The sequence below is a fragment of the Schistocerca nitens genome, chromosome 4 (genome assembly GCF_023898315.1).
Source record: "Schistocerca nitens isolate TAMUIC-IGC-003100 chromosome 4, iqSchNite1.1, whole genome shotgun sequence".
NCBI lineage: Eukaryota > Metazoa > Arthropoda > Insecta > Orthoptera > Acrididae > Schistocerca > Schistocerca nitens.
This window is the reverse complement of record NC_064617.1, coordinates 352348007-352366625: the sequence shown is the minus strand read 5'-3', so window position 1 is coordinate 352366625 and position 18619 is coordinate 352348007. Positions and strand designations below refer to the sequence as shown.

At 44.1% G+C, this 18619-nt stretch overlaps 1 protein-coding gene and 1 pseudogene across 1 annotated transcript in view; both read left to right on the top strand.

Moving 5' to 3' along the window:
* The window catches only part of LOC126251961 (breast cancer anti-estrogen resistance protein 1), a 487115-nt gene that overhangs the window by 352703 nt on the left and 115793 nt on the right, over nt 1-18619 (top strand). The gene's annotated exons all lie outside the window — the stretch shown is intronic.
* Nucleotides 18146-18263, top strand: LOC126254289 (5S ribosomal RNA; annotated as a pseudogene).

Sequence of the window (18619 nt, the reverse complement as noted above, 5' to 3'; positions counted from 1 at the left end):
GTGCGATGGGGAGGTTCCCTTGTCAGAGCCATTTGAATCATTTTTTTGAACAAGGAAAGGACGTCTTTTTGCCATAATGGATAAGATAAAAACAGAATCGCTGAAGGAGCTGAACACTATAACGCAAAATGAGTTCCAGAAATGCTTTCAAGTTTCGAAAAAGCGCTGGCACAAGAGTCTTATGCCTAAGGGGGATTACTGTGCAGGGGACAAAGTTGTTGTTGATGAATAAATAAAGATTCTTTAAGAAAAACAAAAATTCTCGTTTGTTTTTGATCACACCTCATACTTTGAAGTGTTACAGTGGGACAAATTAATTTGTACAAACCGTTAGAGCTACAGAACACTGAACTGGATTTTCGGTTAACTAACTTTTGCCGCAGCCTGCGGATGCGTTATAAATGGCGATAGAAAAATGTCTTTTTTTTTTTATCCTGGCCTGTGGTGAAGGCAGCGAGTGGTGGCGCCGCAGCGCGGGCGCCACGCACGCGGTGTTATTTAGGGAGCGGCCACGTGCCGTCTCCCACAGCGCGCCGGCGGCTCCAGTCTTTGTCCAGATAACTGCCCGAGCCGCGCCACACACGCGCCGCCCGCGATCGATAGCCCGGCACGGCAGAAGTGGCGAACAGCACCACGGGTCTGTCACCTGCGCGTCTCTCTCGGTGTCAGGCGTTACAGAGCAGCACGTGGCCTCCCAGAATAGCTCAACTAACAACATGAGCCTTCGCTATCCTCACGTGACATCCTACCGCGTCTATCTCTCCTCTCTGCCAAATATTCGAAGTCAGTCAAGTACGTACCACAGTTTTACCTTTGCTTGTACAGATGGATTCCAGCAAGAGAATCTACATCTACATCTACATTTATACTCCGCAGGCCACCCAACGGTGTGTGGCGGAGAGCACTTTATGTGCCACTGTCATTACCTCCCTTTCCTGTTCCAGTCGCGTATGGTTCGCGGGAAGAACGACTGCCTGAAAGCCTCCGTGCGCGCTCTAATCCCTCTAATTTTACATTCGTGATCTCCTCGGGAGGTATAAGTAGGGGGATGCAATATATTCGATACCTCATCCAGAAACGCACCCTCTCGAAACCTGGCGAGAGGAATGTCCTCGGTTGTTCCGCAGTTGCCGGCCGTTGTGGCCGAGCGGTTCTAGGCGCTTCAGTCTGGAACCGCGCGACCGCTACGGTCGCAGGTTCGAATCCTGCCTCGGGCATGGATGTCTGTGATGTCCTTAGGTTAGTTAGGTTTAAGTAGTTCTAAGTTCTAGGGGACTGATCACCTCAGATGTTAAGTCCCATGGTGCTCAGAGCCATTTGAACCATTTGATTACATTTTCACGCAATTTGGGTGCATAGATCCTGAGAAATTAGTACCCAGAACAACCACCTCTGGCCGTAATAACGGCCTTGATACGCCTGGGCATTGAGTAAAAACAGAGCTTGGATGGGGTGTACAAGTACAACTGCCCATGCAGCTTCAACACGATACCACAGTTCATCAAGAGTAGTGACTGGCGTATTGTGACGAGCCAGTTGTTCGGCCACCGTTGACCAGGCGTTGTCAGTTGGTGAGAGATCTGGAGAATGTGCTGGCCAGGGTAGCAGTCGAACATTTTCTGTACCCAGAAAGGCCTGTACAGAACCTGCAACATGCGGTCGGGTCGTGCATTAACCTGCTGAAATGTAGGGTTTGGCAGGGATCGAATGAAGGGTAGAGGCACGGGTTGTAACACATCTGAAATGTAAAATCCACTGTTCAAAGTGCCGTCAATGCGAACAAGAGGTGACCGAGACCAGTAAACAATGGCACCCCGGGTGATACGCCAGTATGGCGATGACGAATACACGCTTCCAATGTGCGTTCACCGCGATGTCGCCAAACACGGATGCGACCAACATGATGCTGTAAACAGAACCTGGATTCATCCGAAAAAATGACGTTTTGCCATTCGTGCACCCAGGTTCGTCGTTGAGTACACCATCGCAGGCGCTCCTGTCTGTGATACAGAGTCAAGGATAACCGCAGCCGTTGTCTCCGAGCTGGTAGTCCATGCTGCTGCAAACGTCGTCGAACTGTTCATGCAGATGGTTGTTGTCTTGCAAACGTCCCCATCTGTTGACTCAGGGATCGAGACGTGGCTGCACGATCCGTTACAGCCATACAGATAAGATGCCTGTCATCTCGACTGCTAGTGATACGAGGCCGTTGGGATCCAGCACGGCGTTCCGTATTACCCTCCTGAACCCACCGATTCCATATTCTGCTATCAGTCATTGGATCTCGACCCACGCGAGTAGCAGTGTCGCGATACGATAAACCGCAATCGCGATAGGCTACAATCCGACCTTTATCAAAGTCGGAAACGTGATGGTATGGATTTCTTCTCCTTACACGAGGCATCGCAACAACGTTTCACCAGGCAACGCTGGCAACTGCTGTTTGTGTATGAGAAATCGGTTGGAAACTTTCCTCGTGTCAGCACGTCGTAGGTGTCGCCACCGACGCCAACCTTGTGTGAATGGTCTGAAAAGCTAATCATTTGCATATCACAGCATCTGCTTCCTGTCGGTTAAATTTCGCGTCTGTAGCACGTCATCTTCGTGGTGTAGCAATTTTAATGGCCAGTAGTGTATTATAAACTGCTCGGGGTGTGGTGGCAGTCTTCGTCCCGACGCATGAGATTAGCATGCTGACTTTTCGTCACGGTGCTGATGACCGTGATATCGTTAGCGTCTTTCCTCAAATCATCATCATCATTTTCGAGGTCAGCGGACGAGTGATCCACCGGTCAGGTAGTACATTTTCTTATGTACAATATGATAAAAAATTATCGCAGCACCTACTAATAGACGATACGATGGGATGTTTTTGTTGTAGGATGGGGCCCCTCCAAGCCCTCACCGACGTGGTAACCAACCAGAAGTTCTACTGTCAGCTCCGTACGACATGTTAGTTTTCTAATCTGGAGTCACAGGATGCGGGCTGTGAAGTTGTCCATGCGTCTGGGTAGGGTTACTCATTGACGTGGTCCGTCAGGAGGCAGAGAGTTGACGAATGCGATCGAAGGGTAGCGATTTGTAAGGGCAGAGTGCCAGGGTAAGTGCCAAGGAAAAAAAACCTCTGCGACAGTAGGACGGGTAGTAAGGGCAGTAGCGGCTTGCTAGCTGCGACAGTGCATGCAAGGTGAGGTGATGTTAGTGCGAGGTGTCGTACATCGTTACCTTTGTCGCTGCGGGTGCTTGTTGTAGATGGGTCAGTACGGGCGCTGCAGCTGGGCTCCTGTGAATTCTCCTGGGCCTGCTGCAGCGGCTCCGTCCCTGTAACAGTGCGGCTGGCTCTGAGCACTATGGGACTTAACATCTATGGTCATCAGTCCCCTAGAACTTAGAACTACTTAAACCTAACTAACCTAAGGACAGCACACAACACCCAGTCATCACGAGGCAGAGAAAATCCCTGACCCCGCCGGGAATCGAACCCGGGAACCCGTGCGTGGGAAGCGAGAACGCTACCGCACGACCACGAGCTGCGGACTGTAACAGTGTGTGTGGATGGTTTGCGTGTTGTGCACAGTACGGCTTCTCTGCGGTTGCCTGTTTTTCACGTGGTTCAAATGGCTCTGAGCACTATGGGACTTAACAGCTGAGGTCATCAGTCCCCTATAACTTAGAACTACTTAAACCTGACTAACCTAAGGACATCACACACATCCACGCCCAAGAAAGGATTCGAACCTGCGACCGTAGCGGTCGCGCCGTTCCGGACTGAAGCGCCTAGAACCACTCGGCCACAGCGGCCGGCGCCTGTTTTTCAGCGGGTCGAGCATCTGGGGTTGCCAGTAGTAGCTGTGTTGGAGGGGCTCGCGAGTACTGTGGTGTTAGCGTGCTATGGACCATAGATGTTTAGTTCTTTGCTAATAGTGTCTTTGGTCTATTATGTTTCCATCTATGGCTATGGTCGTAGTTACCCAGAGAAAGAATAAACTATGGGATGTGTCCACCCTCCGTTTTTATAGCTGCTTGAAGTCTGCTGCCGACACTTTCTAAATGTCTGTGGAGGAATAGCAGCCCATTCTTCCTCAAGTGCCAAAACCAGAGAAAGTAGAGGTGTTGGACGCTGTAATCTGGAACGAAATCGACATTCTGATTCAACCCAAAGGTATTCAATTGTGTTCAGATCAGGAACCTCGGATTCCAACCTGTTTCAGGAATGTTATCGTCCACAGATCATTGCCTCACAGAGGCTGGTTTATTACAGGGTCCACTGTCTTGGTGATACAGTCATCGTCTCCCAACTGTTCCTCTACTGTACGTAGTACACAATGGTGTAAAATTAGTAGATATCTTTCTGCATATAGCGTTTTCTTAAGCGAAATAAGGGGACCACACCCTAATCACAAAAATTACCTCCATACCTCCATCTCCTCTGCATTTCACTTTTGATACTGAACATGTTGGCAGTTAACATTCTTCAGGCATTCGCCAAACCCAAACCCTTCCGTCATATTGCCACAGGGTACAGTGTGATTCGCCAGTCCAAATCACTCGTTTCCGGCCATCACTGTCTGTCGCGAACAAACACCCAAAAGAATTTTATTCATGCTCTCGCTTTTGTATGGAGCCACAGTAATATAAAATTTTTTGAAAGATGTAACCGACATCTGACTGTAGAACAGGTTTTATTTCACACTCTAGATTTTGGCTTTAGGCCATTATCAAGTATTCTAACTGCAACAGATTAAAGTACAATAAAAGCACAAGTATCAGATAAAGCATCAGAAAAATAGCAGGAAAAACAGTTAAATCAGTATACGGGCTGCATGATTTAAGTAAGAGAACAAATCAGGCGGTTATATGTGGCGGTTATATCTTGCAAAAGGAAAGAAAATTTATTCAAATCGACACTGGCTGTGGAAGTTATGAAACATTTTAGACTTATTAGGACTCTTAGCGATGGAATTATAACAGTTGTTCTGAGACGGCTGTATCAATCAACCAATAATTCGTCCGAGAGTCATAAAGAAATCACTTAAATGAGAATATTGAACGAGAAGATTGCGTGGTTCATTATTGTTTCATGCAACAGTTTTCTGCTCTGATTTTGAGTTGTTCGATGGATCGTAACAGGCGCAACAATGAGGAAGCCCACAGTTTGCTTCTGACATGCAGGAATAAAACGCTTTTAATTGAAAAATGACGGGAATTTTGTAATTTCTCGTTTGTATTAGTACGATTCGCACGATTTCTTCGTTGTTGTATTCGTAAACATGTGTGAGACATACATGTCCAGTGTTACCTATATCGTACACTTTGTCTGTTGTAGGCTGTCAAAAACATATGTTTTTGTTGTACCAGTGATTATTTATTTTATATAAAACAATATCAGTGAATTTCTATTACATTTTGCATTAAGGAGGGAGTAAAGCGTAGCAACGTTTTTTAAATGTTAAATATTGCATCTGATGAGTCTTCTGTGAGTAAACCAAGAGTTTAGAGTGGAATAACTGTTTCGAAGAAGGCCGTGAAGCTCTCTAGACGCCTAAGCACGACTTCACGATGAAATCGTGGGAAAAGTGAAAGTAGTGATTATGAACAAACCCCAAACCACAGTCAAAGAGGTACCGTATCAATTGGGTCATGGCATGAAACTTCGTTGGAGACAGCGGCGAATGCAAATTGTTAAGCTGTCGCTAGATGAAGTGACAAGCGATACACAATTACTGGAATGTTTCGTAACAGATTGCGAACACCGAGTTCCGAACACGATGTCGAAACTAAGGCCAAGGCATAAAAAAATTTCGATAAATGCGGACAAATCTTAAGGTAGTGCTCATCGTGTTCTTCGGTTTTAACGGGATCATGAGCTTTTGCCACAAGGGTCAAATGATCAGTAAGGAGTATTATTAACGAGTTTAACACCGTTTCCGTGAAGCAAACAGAGAACGGTTCGGATCTATGGCGAAAATATTTATGGCGTTTGCACCACGATAATATACCTGCTCATACCTCGTTACTTGTTCGTGAATTTTTAACCAAGAGCAGAATTGTAATAATTGACAGAGATGCCCTCATGTGAGTTTTCTCTCTCTTCATAAGTATAAAAAAAACCTTAAAATGCCGTCGTTTTACAAGCGTAGACCATGCTACAAACGGATCGCCGAGAGAGTTAAAATCCCATACATCGAACCATCGAGTTACCGAAGTGTTTCGGGAACTGTTGTGAAGGGGATAAAATTTAGGTAGACCAATAAACAAAATTCTTTCCAAAAAACAAACGTTTGCATTATCAGTTGAATACAGCTCGTATTTTGTAAGGACCAGAAATACATTATAAACCAGACGACAGGCGGCAGCGTACGTTAGTTTCACGATACTCAGAGACGAAGACGCCCCATTATTCAAATATTATCACAAGTAATGCAAATGAAATCTTTCAGCAACTGTTCTTCAGTCCGGTCCCTGTTTTAATTCGAAGTGTCCGTATGAAAGAATGAGCGCCCCGTGCTAGCGACATATTTCTTTTCTTTCGTGCTCTCTCTCTGATGCACCACTGACGCGGACGTCTGCGTCTGGCTGCTTTTATCTCTTTTTTGTGAATTTCTTGTGGTGCCGCCTTTCCTTCTCGGTTTATTTGCTCTGGGTGCCCGGGAGCCTGAGTAATCAACGGGCGCCATTAAGCGGATTGCGGCGTTGCGGATACAATTGCGCGTCTACCGGAAGATGGGCACCTCTCCCCGCCTCGCACCGCCTGTAATTTTAATCTCTGGAAACGGGGAGGGGAGGGGAGGGGGAGTCTCGTTTGCTTGCCAACGGCATAATCTCTACCGGCATTCCGGAGGAGCAGGCGGTAAAACAACCGTGGCGCCTGAATTGCCTCATTGTCAAACTAAAAGGAAAAGAAGACAATTTTTTCTTCACTCTCTGTAAAGAAAAGAGGCAGGCTTTCGCCCTTTATTCGGCGTGACGTAGCGTTCTTTGATGCACGGAGGATAATATTAGTTTTACTTTATTTGCATCACCAGCCTCAAGGCTGATTTGAACAGCGGTGTACTCTGGTACGTCTACGTCTTCATACACGTCTATACCTGTACTGCTTATGACCGGCTCACACCAATTTTTGTTGCAGTTGCAAGTGGTTTGTGGAAAGAGAACGACTTTTGGCTAGCTTCCATACGAGCTGGAATGCCCATTCTTTTAATTCCATGATCTTTTCGTGAGATATATGTAGGAGGGAGCAGTATATTGGTTGACTCTCCTACGAACGTACGCGCCCAGAACTTTAAGTGGGGGTTCTGGTCGAGATGCGCGAAATTTGGGCGAAGTTAACAATTTCATTTTTCATTCAAGGCTTGTTTTTTTATTAAAATGGGGCTTTCACCACTTCATCCATGTATGAGGTCTTCAGTGTCTGTGGTGGACTGTCTCAAGAGACAATGTTTTCACATGCTTAAACCGCCGCGCAGGTGAACGAGTCTTTGACGAACGGACGTGACGTTGCCTCGACAAAACCATACGGGGCGATCGGCGGTCTGCTGTTAGATCGCCGTCGATTTGAAATGAGGCGTCAGTAACTCATTTCTGCCAGGAGCGTCTGGGGACAAATGTACCGCATAGACTTCGGTAGACGATGACTGTCCTGCGTCTCAGTGCCTACCCAACACTCTTGACTGCTCCGTGTATTTTATTTTTTGCAGACTTGAAGAACGTCTACCGTGGAAGATATCATTCTGATTTGCTTCGATGGAAATGAATCAGTGCCTTCCATTAACTGAAAGCAATCGAATGACTTCTTAGTTTTATGAACGTTTTTTGTTATTAAGTACAGTAAACTTTCACCTCCGTGTTTATTTCAGAGAATGGAGCCGTGTTGCTTGTTTCACGCGGCATACGTATAATCTGTGTAATTACGAATAAGTCATAATTTAATCAAATGTTGGTGTTAGAGAAAGTATCAGATGTCTTAGGTCACTGAATTTGTAGTGGATATTCTTTAATTTTCTGTTTCCGCTTTATTTTCATATTAGCATCATTTGCCAGTAGGGTGTGCACCGATTTCTTCGTTTTGCTTCCATATCGGGAACGTTCAAAACCAAAGCCGAGAAATCTCTTGCAGGATATATATCATACAGTAAATTTTAATGATTTTCTGGCACAGCTACGTCATGGCTAATGTTCTGTGGATTTTTACTTATTTTCAAGTCTTAACAACATTGTCTTGATATAGATAAAAGATATTATATGAAGTAACCTTCCATTCAGTGGATGAGTCAACAGGCGTTAGCAGATATTTGTCCCTGTCTGCGAGAACGATATTCATGTACACGATGTCCCAGGAGAAATTATCAATGTTCAGGGATGTGACAAGAACTGTCATTCGTATCAGGGAAATCGTAGTACACATGAACTCTGTAACGTATACCTTAAGAGCTATGAACACTTGTTCAGTACGGTCGCAGGTTCGAATCCTGCCTCGGGCATGGATGTGTGTGGTGTCCTTAGGTTAGTTAGGTTTAATTAGTTCTAAGTTCTAGGCGACTGATGACCTCAGAAGTTAAGTCGCATAGTGCTCAGAGCCATCTGCACCATTTGAACCACTTGTTCAATAGAAGAGATGACTTTCACAGTGTTGTTGTTGTGGTCTTCAGTCCTGAGACTGGTTTGATGCAGCTCTCCATGCTACTCTATCCTGTGCAAGCTTCTTCATCTCCCAGTACCTACTGCAACCTACATCCTTCTGAATCTGCTTAGTGTATGCATCTCTTGCTCTCCCCCTACGATTTTTACCCTCCACGCTGCCCTCCAATACTAAATTGGTGATCCCTTGATGCCTCAGAACATGTCCTACCAACCGATCCCTTCTTCTGGTCAAGTTGTGCCACAAACTCCTCTTCTCCCCAATCCTGTTCAGTACCTCCTCATTAGTTATGTGATCTACCCATCTAATCTTCAGCATCCTTCTGTAGCACCACATTTCGAAAGCTTCTATTCTCTTCTTGTCCAAACTATTTATCGTCCATGTTTCACTTCCATACATGGCTACACTCCATACAAATACTTTCAGAAACGACTTCCTGACACTTAAATCTATACTCGATGTTAACAAATTTCTCTTCTTCAGAAACGCTTTCCTTGCCATTGCCAGTCTACATTTTATATCCTCTCTACTTCGACCATCATCAGTTATTTTACTCCCCAAATAGCAAAACTCCTTTACTACTTTAAGTGTCTCATTTCCTAATCTAATACCCTCAACATCACCCGACTTAATTCGACTACATTCCATTATCCTGGTTTTGCTTTTGTTGATGTTCATCTTATATCCTCCCTTCAAGACACCATCCATTCCATTCAACTGCTCTTCCAAGTCCTTTGCTGTCTCTGACAGAATTACAATGTCATCGGCGAATCTCAAAGTTTTTATTTCTTCTCCATGGATTTTAATACCTACTCCGAATTTTTCTTTTGTTTCCTTTACTGCTTGCTCAATATACAGATTGAATAACATCGGGGAGAGGCTACAACCCTGTCTTACTCCCTTCCCAACCACTGCTTCCCTTTCATATCCCTCGACTCTTATAACTGCCATCTGGTTTCTGTACAAATTGTAAATAGCCTTTCGCTCCCTGTATTTTACCCCTGCCACCTTTAGAATTTGAAAGAGAGTATTCCAGTCAACATTGTCAAAAGCTTTCTCTAAGTCTACAAATGCTAGAAACGTAGGTTTGCCTTTCCTTAATCTTTCTTCTAAGATAAGTCGTAAGGTCAGTATTGCCTCACGTGTTCCAGTATTTCTACGGAATCCAAACTGATCTTCCCCGAGGTCGGCTTCTACTAGTTTTTCCATTCGTCTGTAAAGAATTCGTGTTAGTATTTTGCAGCTGTGGCTTATTAAACTGATTGTTCGGTAATTCTCACATCTGTCAACACCTGCTTTCTTTGGGATTGGAATTATTATATTCTTCTTGAAGTCTGAGGGTATTTCGCCTGTTTCATACATCTTGCTCACCAGATGGTAGAGTTTTGTCAGTACTGGCTCTCCCAAGGCCGTCAGTAGTTCCAATGGAATGTTGTCTACTCCGGGGGCCTTGTTTCGACTCAGGTCTTTCAGTGCTCTGTCAAACTCTTCACGCAGTATCGTATCTCCCATTTCATCTTCATCTACATCCTCTTCCATTTCCATAATATTGTCCTCAAGTACATCGCCCTTGTATAGACCCTCTATATACTCCTTCCACCTTTCTGCTTTCCCTTCTTTGCTTAGAACTGGGTTTCCATCTGAGCTCTTGATGTTCATACAAGTGGTTCTCTTATCTCCAAAGGTCTCTTTAATTTTCCTGTAGGCAGTATCTATCTTACCCCTAGTGAGATAAGCCTCTACATCCTTACATTTGTCCTCTAGCCATCCCTGCTTAGCCATTTTGCACTTCCTGTCGATCTCATTTTTGAGACGTTTGTATTCCTTTTTGCCTGCTTCATTTACTGCATTTTTATATTTTCTCCTTTCATCAATTAAATTCAATATTTCTTCTGTTACCCAAGGATTTCTACTAGCCCTCGTCTTTTTACCTACTTGATCCTCTGCTGCCTTCACTACTTCATCCCTCAAAGCTACCCATTCTTCTTCTACTGTATTTCTTTCCCCCATTCCTGTCAATTGTTCCCTTATGCTCTCCCTGAAACTCTGTACAACCTCTGGTTCTTTCAGTTTATCCAGGTCCCATCTCCTTAAATTCCCACCTTTTTGCAGTTTCTTCAGTTTTAATCTACAGGTCATAACCAATAGATTGTGGTCAGAGTCCACATCTGCCCCTGGAAATGTCTTACAATTTAAAACCTGGTTCCTAAATCTCTGTCTTACCATTATATAATCTATCTGATACGTTTTAGTATCTCCAGGGTTCTTCCATGTATACAACCTTCTATCATGATTCTTAAACCAAGTGTTAGCTATGATTAAATTGTGCTCTGTGCAAAATTCTACCAGGCGGCTTCCTCTTTCATTTCTTAGCCCCAATCCATATTCACCTACTACGTTTCCTTCTCTCCCTTTTCCTACACTCGAATTCCAGTCACCCATGACTATTAAATTTTCGTCTCCCTTCACAATCTGAATAATTTCTTTTATTTCATCATACATTTCTTCAATTTCTTCGTCATCTGCAGAACTAGTTGGCATATAAACTTGTACTACTGTAGTAGGTGTGGGCTTCGTATCTATCTTGGCCACAATAATGCGTTCACTAAGCTGTTTGTAGTAGCTTACCCGCGTTCCTATTTTCCTATTCATTATTAAAGCTACTCCTGCATTACCTCTATTTGATTTTGTATTTATAACCCTGTAATCACCTGACCAGAAGTCTTGTTCCTCCTGCCACCGAACTTCACTAATTCCCACTATATCTAACTTTAACCTGTCCATTTCCCTTTTTAAATTTTCTAACCTACCTGCCCGATTAAGGGACCTGACATTCCACGCTCCGATCCGTAGAACGCCAGTTTTCTTTCTCCTGATAACGACATCCTCTAGAGTAGTCCCCGCCCGGAGATCCGAATGGGGGACTATTTTACCTCCGGAATATTTTACCCAAGAGGACGCCATCATCATTTAATCATACAGTAAAGCTGCATGCCCTCGGGAAAAATTACGGCCGTAGTTTCCCCTTGCTTTCAGCCGTTCGCAGTACCAGCACAGCAAGGCCGTTTTGGTTATTGATACAAGGCCAGATCAGTCAGTCATCCAGACTGTTGCCCTTGCAACTACTGAAAAGGCTGCTGCCCCTCTTCAGGAACCACACGTTTGTCTGGCCTCTCAACAGATACCCCTCCGTTGTGGTTGTACCTACGGTACGGCTATCTGTATCGATGAGGCACGCAAGCCTCCCCACCAACGGCAAGGTCCATGGTTCATGGGGGGGACTTTCACAGTAGCGAAGATGAAAAAGTGCCCATAGCTCTTAAGGTATGCATTTTATAGCCCATGTTCATTAGACTTTCTCACTTCGATGACCGTTCCTGTTGTGTTCCATAGTTATGGTTACCTGATATGATCGTTCGGTCTGGAGGCGATCTATAATTTTTTATTGTAGTCTTCTTTTGAAAACAAATTTATTTGCCAAGATCGCTATATTAACACAATTGCTGGATTACTAGTTTCGGGAATATGTATTGCCATCCTCAGATTCATAAAACCGGGCAGTGGTAGGTACATCACACAATGCGTACACCACTCTGTCACGTGAGGGTTGCGCAGTACTAACCATTCGTCCTGGGACATCCTGTATACGGCCACCGGTGAAAAGGATCGGTGTTTGTTTCTTCGGTTAACGGAGAATTTCTCAGCTTGTCGCGGAAACAGCCGAAGAGATATCGTCTAAGTACGAGTCATCGGAAGTGCTCAGCCTTGGCGACATCCGGCGTACTTTACGCATTTGGATGTCACAGAAAATGTCATGCCAGTTGGAATTTTCAGCTAATCGCGAATATCACCGTCTCACTTCTACATCTACATCTACATCTACATGGTTACTCTGCGATTCACACTTTAATGCCTGGCAGAGGGTTCATCGAACCATTTTCATACTACTGCTCTACCATTCCACTCTCGAATGGCGCCTGGGATAAAGGAACACCTAAATCATTCCGTTCGAGCTCTGATTTCTCTTATTTTATTATGATGATCATTTCTCCCTACGTAGGTGGGTATCAACAAAATGTTTACGCATTCGGAAGAGAAAGTTGGCGATTGAAATTTCGTAAATAGATCTCGCCGCAAAGAAAACCGCCTTTGTTTCAGTGACTGCCACCCCAACTCGCGTATCATATCAGTGACACTCTCACCCCTATTGCGCGAGCCGGCCGCGGTGGTCTAGCGGTTCTAGGCGCTCAGTCCGGAGCCGCGCGACCGCTACGGTCGCAGGTTCGAATCCTGCCTCGGGCATGGATGTGTGTGATGTCCTTAGGTTAGTTAGGTTTAAGTAGTTCTAAGTTCTAGGGGACTAATGACCACAGATGTTAAGTCCCATAGTGTTCAGAGCCATTTGAACCATTTGAACCCTATTGCGCGATAACACGAAACGAGCTGCCCTACTTTGCACTTTTTCTATGTCCTCCGTCAATCCTACCTGGTAAGGATCCCATACAGCGCAGCAATATTCCAGCAGAGGACGAACAAGTGTAATGTAGGCTGTCTCTTTAGTGGGTTTGTCGCATCTTCTTAGTGTTCTGCCAACAAAGCGCAGTCTTTGTTCGCCTTCCCCACAATATAATCTGTGTGGTCTTTCCAATTTAAGGTGCTCGTAATTGTAGTTCCTAGATATTCAGTCAAATTGACAGCCATTAGATTTGTGCGATTTATCGCATGTCCTAAATTTATCGGATTTCTTTCAGTACCCAAGTGGATGACCTCGCACTTTTCTTTGTTTAGTGCTAATTGCCACTTTTCGCAACATACAGAAATTCTCCCTAGATCATTTTGTAATTGTAATTGATCGTCTGATGATTTTACTAGACGGTAAATTACAACTTCATCTGCAAACAATCTAAGGGGGCTGCTCAGATTATCACCTAGATCATTTATATAAATCAGGAACAGCAGGGGGCCTATGACACTACCTTGCGGAACGCCAGATATCACTTCTGTTCTACTCGATGATTTGCCTTCTATCACTACGAACTGTCACCTCTCTGAGAGGAAATCACGAATCCAGTCACACAACTGAGACGATACTCCACATGCACGCAATTTGATTCATAGTCGCTTGTGAGGAACGGTATCAAAAGCCTTCTGGAAATCTAGGAATATGGACTCGATCTGAAACCCCATGTCGACAGCACTCATTACTTTATGGGAATAAAGAGCTAGCTGTGTTGCACAAGAACGATATTTTCTGAATCCGTGTTATGTATCAATAAGTCATTTTCTTCAAGGTGATTCATAATGTTCGAGTACAGTATATGCTCCAAAATCCTACTGCAAACTGAGGTCAGTGATATTGGTCTGGAATTCAGTGGGTTACTCTTATTTCCCTTCTTGAATATTGATGTGACCTGTGCTACTTTCCAGTCTTTAGGAACAGACCTTTCGTCAAGTGAGCGGTTGTATATTATTGCTAAGAAGGGCGTTATTGTGTCTGCATACTCTGACAGGAACCTGACTGGTGTACTAACTGGACCGGAAACTTGCCTTTCTTAAGTGATTTGAGTTGTTTCGCAACACCTAAGATATCTACTTTTATGTCACTCATGCTAACAGCTGTTCTGTTTTCGAATTCTGGAATATTTACTTCGTCTTCTTTCGTGAAGAAATTACGGAAAATTGTATTTAATAACTCCGCTTTAGTGACACCATCATCGGTAACATTTCCATCGCTATCGTGCAGTGACGGTATTGACCGTTTTTTGCCACTGGTGTACTTTATATACGACCAGAATCTCTTTGGGTTTTCTACCATATTTTGAGACAATATTTCACTGTGAAAACTATTAAAAGCATCTCGCATTGATGCCCGCACTAAATTTCGAGCTTCCGTGAAACTTAGTCAGTCTTGGTGATTTTGCATTCTCCTGAATTTGGCATGGCCGGCCGCGGTGGTCTAGCGGTTCTGGCGCTGCAGTCCGGAACCGCGGGACTGCTACGGTCGCAGGTTCGAATCCTGCCTCGGGCATGGGTGTGTGTGATGTCCTTAGGTTAGTTAGGTTTAAGTAGTTCTAAGTTCTAGGGGACTTATGACCTAAGATGTTGAGTCCCATAGTGCTCATAGCCATTTGAACCATTTTTTGAATTTGGCATGCTTCTTTCGTTGCTTCTGCAACAGTGTTCTGACGTTTTGTGCACCATGGTGGATTAGTCCCGTCTCCTATTAACTTATGCGGTGTGAATCTATCTATTGCTGTCGATACTGTATCTTTGAATTTGAGCCATATCTGGTCTACACTTGCATAATTAGCTTGGAAGGAATGGAGACTCTCTCTTAGGAAGGCATCAAGCGAATTTTTATCTGCTGTTTTAAACAGATATATTTTGAGTTTATTTTTAGGGTTTTTGGTTGATATGGTTTTGAGCCTCGCTACAATGACCTTGTGTTCACTAATCCCTGTATCCGTCGTGGCGCTCTCTATTAGATCAGGATTATTTGTGGCTAAGAGGTCAAGTGTATTTTCGCAACCATTTACAATTCGTATGGGCTCATGAACTAATTGTTCAACGTAATTCTCAGAGAAAGCATTTAGTACAATTTCGGAAGATGTTTCCTGTCTACCACCGGCTTTGAACATGTATTTTCGCCAACAAAACGAGGGTAGATTGAAGTCTCCACCAATTATAACTGTATGAGTGGGGTACTTATTTGTAATGAGATTCAAGTTTTCTTTGAAGCGGTCAGCTATTATATCATCTGAGTCGGGGGTCGGTAGAAGGAGTCAATTATTATTTTGGTACGACTGTTGAGTATAACCTCTACCCATAATAATTCGCAGGAACTATCTATTTCAACTTCACTACAAGATAAACTACTACCAACAGACACAAACACACCACCACCTCTTTACTTAATCTATCCTTTCTGAACACGGTTTGCGCCTCTGTAAAAATTTCGGCAGTGTTTAGTCTCCGACTTTAGCCAGCTTTCGGTTCCTATAACGAGGAGGTAGAAGGAACCAAAACAAGAAAAAATAGTCTGGTGAACATGGGCTTTAAAATGTTCCTTTATGAGTTGTAAGCACTTGTTCAGTAGAAGGGATGTGTGTCACAACCGCGAAGATGAACAAGTGCCATAGCTCTTAAGGTATGCACTGTAGAGCCCATTTTTATTGGTCTTTTTTTCGTTTTGGTCCATATTACCACCTCTCAGAATGTTTAAAGCAAAGAGCTTGCAGTACAAGAGATTTGTTTCACAGTATCGAAGATGAAAAGCTCTTAAGGTATGCATTGTAGAGCCCATTTCTGCTGTACTTTTTTGCTGAGAATAATCGTTCCTGTCATGTCGATGAATATTACCGTTCTTCCTTGGACACCCTGGGTGAATGTTATAAAGTGAATATTTGTCTGAAGAAGTGTGAACGATAAGCAGTAGATACAGAAAAGAAGCTGAAGCTTTAGAAATATGATTCTGCAAAAGAGTGCCTTACATAATATGGGTAACTCCGATAAATAATGAAGAGGTGTGAAATCGTGGAAACAATAAATATGACACAACTGGACTAAAGGAGGGGATAGCTTGATATGACGTTTCTAAAGGCATCAAGGAATAGTTGATTTGGTAATTGAGGAAGCTGTGAGGAAGGGGCAGACGGTGGGGCGTAAAAATCGTATTGGAGGATTGTGAACCAAGTTTTGAATACAAATGGATGTAGGTTGCAGTGGTTGCGCAAAGATTAACAGTGATGTACTGGATAGATTACCGTGGAGAGTTGCATCATATCAGACTTCGGACTGAAGATCGCAACGACAGCAGGGCTGGTGGACGCATTTATCTCTCTTATCTCTTTCTCACGGTCCCTAAGCGGAATATAAGACAGAGGTAGCAGAATTGTAGTACACGTTTTCTCGAATATCTGTTCTCTAAATTTACCCGACAAGCTTTTGCGAGAAACGCGTCTCCTTCCACGGAATTTCTCATTTAAGGTCTCTGGACGTCTCCATTTTACTGTCATATGGGCTGCGCGCTGACATGACTCTAACAGCGCTTCTCTGAACTCATTTGAAATATGGCATCATGCCCACTTGATCAGGAATATAGATGTGGTTGCACTCGCGTCGTTTCAGATGTGCCGTACTTGATCAAAAACCTGTCAACGAATACAAGTCTTCGTTCGGTCTCTCTAAAACCGAATTGACATGTTTGTTCTATTTCACATCGCTTCGCGGCATTACGCCTAAATATTGAAAATACCTCACGGAAAATAAAGGTAGTCCAAGGAATAAGGTTTCGTCTACGACAAGGTCATTGGACAGAGCGCAACCTCAGATTACGGAATGACAAGGAAAGATATTGGACCTGTTCTTTCCTATAGCTGTTAACGGAGAACGCAAATCTGCGTAAGCGGAAGGGGATATGAACCGTCATTCCCGAGAATGCTAGTCCAGTGTACGATGTGATGGTCTGTAGAAACTTACCGCTAAACCTGTAATCGGATATGGTGGGATTTTTATGGTTTTTCATTTACGTTATGTTCCACTTATCCACATTCTAGCACTTCTGCCACAGGTATATCAAGCGAAACTATTATCTGAGACGTAAAATATTGAAAGTAGTTTACAAAATGTGACGGTCACGCATACATAATAATGTTGTACCTGGTTTTTTATTTATTTATTTATTATTTTTTTTACAGACTGAATCGTGAGCCTCACGCTCTGGCGGGACTGCGTTTCTAAATTTCTTCGTTTCTAAATAACCAGTACAAGTAATATTTTCAATTATACAAGATGAACATTAATAAAACCGACAAACAGCAGGGACAAATTCCTACTGGGAGGAAAAAAGGTGCTATGAATATGTGTCCGGAAATGGACGTGCAACGACAACAAATCGTCCCGAAACACAGTAAAGTGCTGCATCGTCTCCACGTCACAACAGATGTTCAAAGTGACCTCCATGGGACTGCAGGTAATAGAGATAGCAGCAGCTGTCATGCATGATGCACATAATAGTACTTTTGATTACGTCATGTTGGCGAGCCACTTGCCTGGAGCTTGTACCAGGGTTCTTCTCAATATCCTGCAGAACTCTGATGTTACCACAGTTCGCCGCCTCCCTGCACGTTCATCTGTCTGAAAGGACCCATGATCACACGATCGTCAAAAAAGAGCGTGAAATATTGTATGACGCGGTGTCTGTGAAGTTACTTATTTTGGAATAGCCATGCTACCTCTCCACCGTTTCCGTCTGCTCGGCCGTACACAGACACCATTTCGGTTTGTTCCCGATATGAATACCGAACCATTCTGCTGCTTACAGTACGCTGCGTCAATCACACAGCCTGTAACACACAAGAGACACACGGCACGTGGTCAGCGCCATATACCGTAGCAACGGTGCGTTTCCGAACAGATGTTCATTGGACCTTTTATTACCCCATTTCCAGTCAGGAATCCGTCCGTGCAGTTTGTCGGTTTTATTAATGTTCACCCTGTATGCACGAAGCCAACGGCCTTGCCGAAGTGGTAACACCGGTTCCCGTCATATCACCGAAGTTAAGCGCTGTCGGACTGGGCTAGCACTTGGATGGGTGACCACCCGGTCTGCCGAGCGCTGTTGGCAAGCGGGGTGCACTCAGCCCTTGTGAGGCAAACTGAGGAGCTACTTGATTGAGAAGTAGAGGCTCCGGTCTCGGAAACTGACATACGGCCCGGAGAGCAGTGTGCTGACCACATGCCCCTCCATATCCGCATCCAGTCACGCCTGTGGTGAGGATGACACGGCGGCCGGTCGGTACCCTTGGGTCTTCATGGCCTGTTCGGGAGGAGAGTTCCGTATGCACGAAACCTTAGCGGCTAGTGCACTTCTTATCATTCATTATTTTTCGCAATATGTCGCTATTGTCCCTGTATCATCATGTAACAGTTGATGTCCTTGACTGTAAGTTCTTGTAATTTATCCGAAGACTTGTTCCTGCT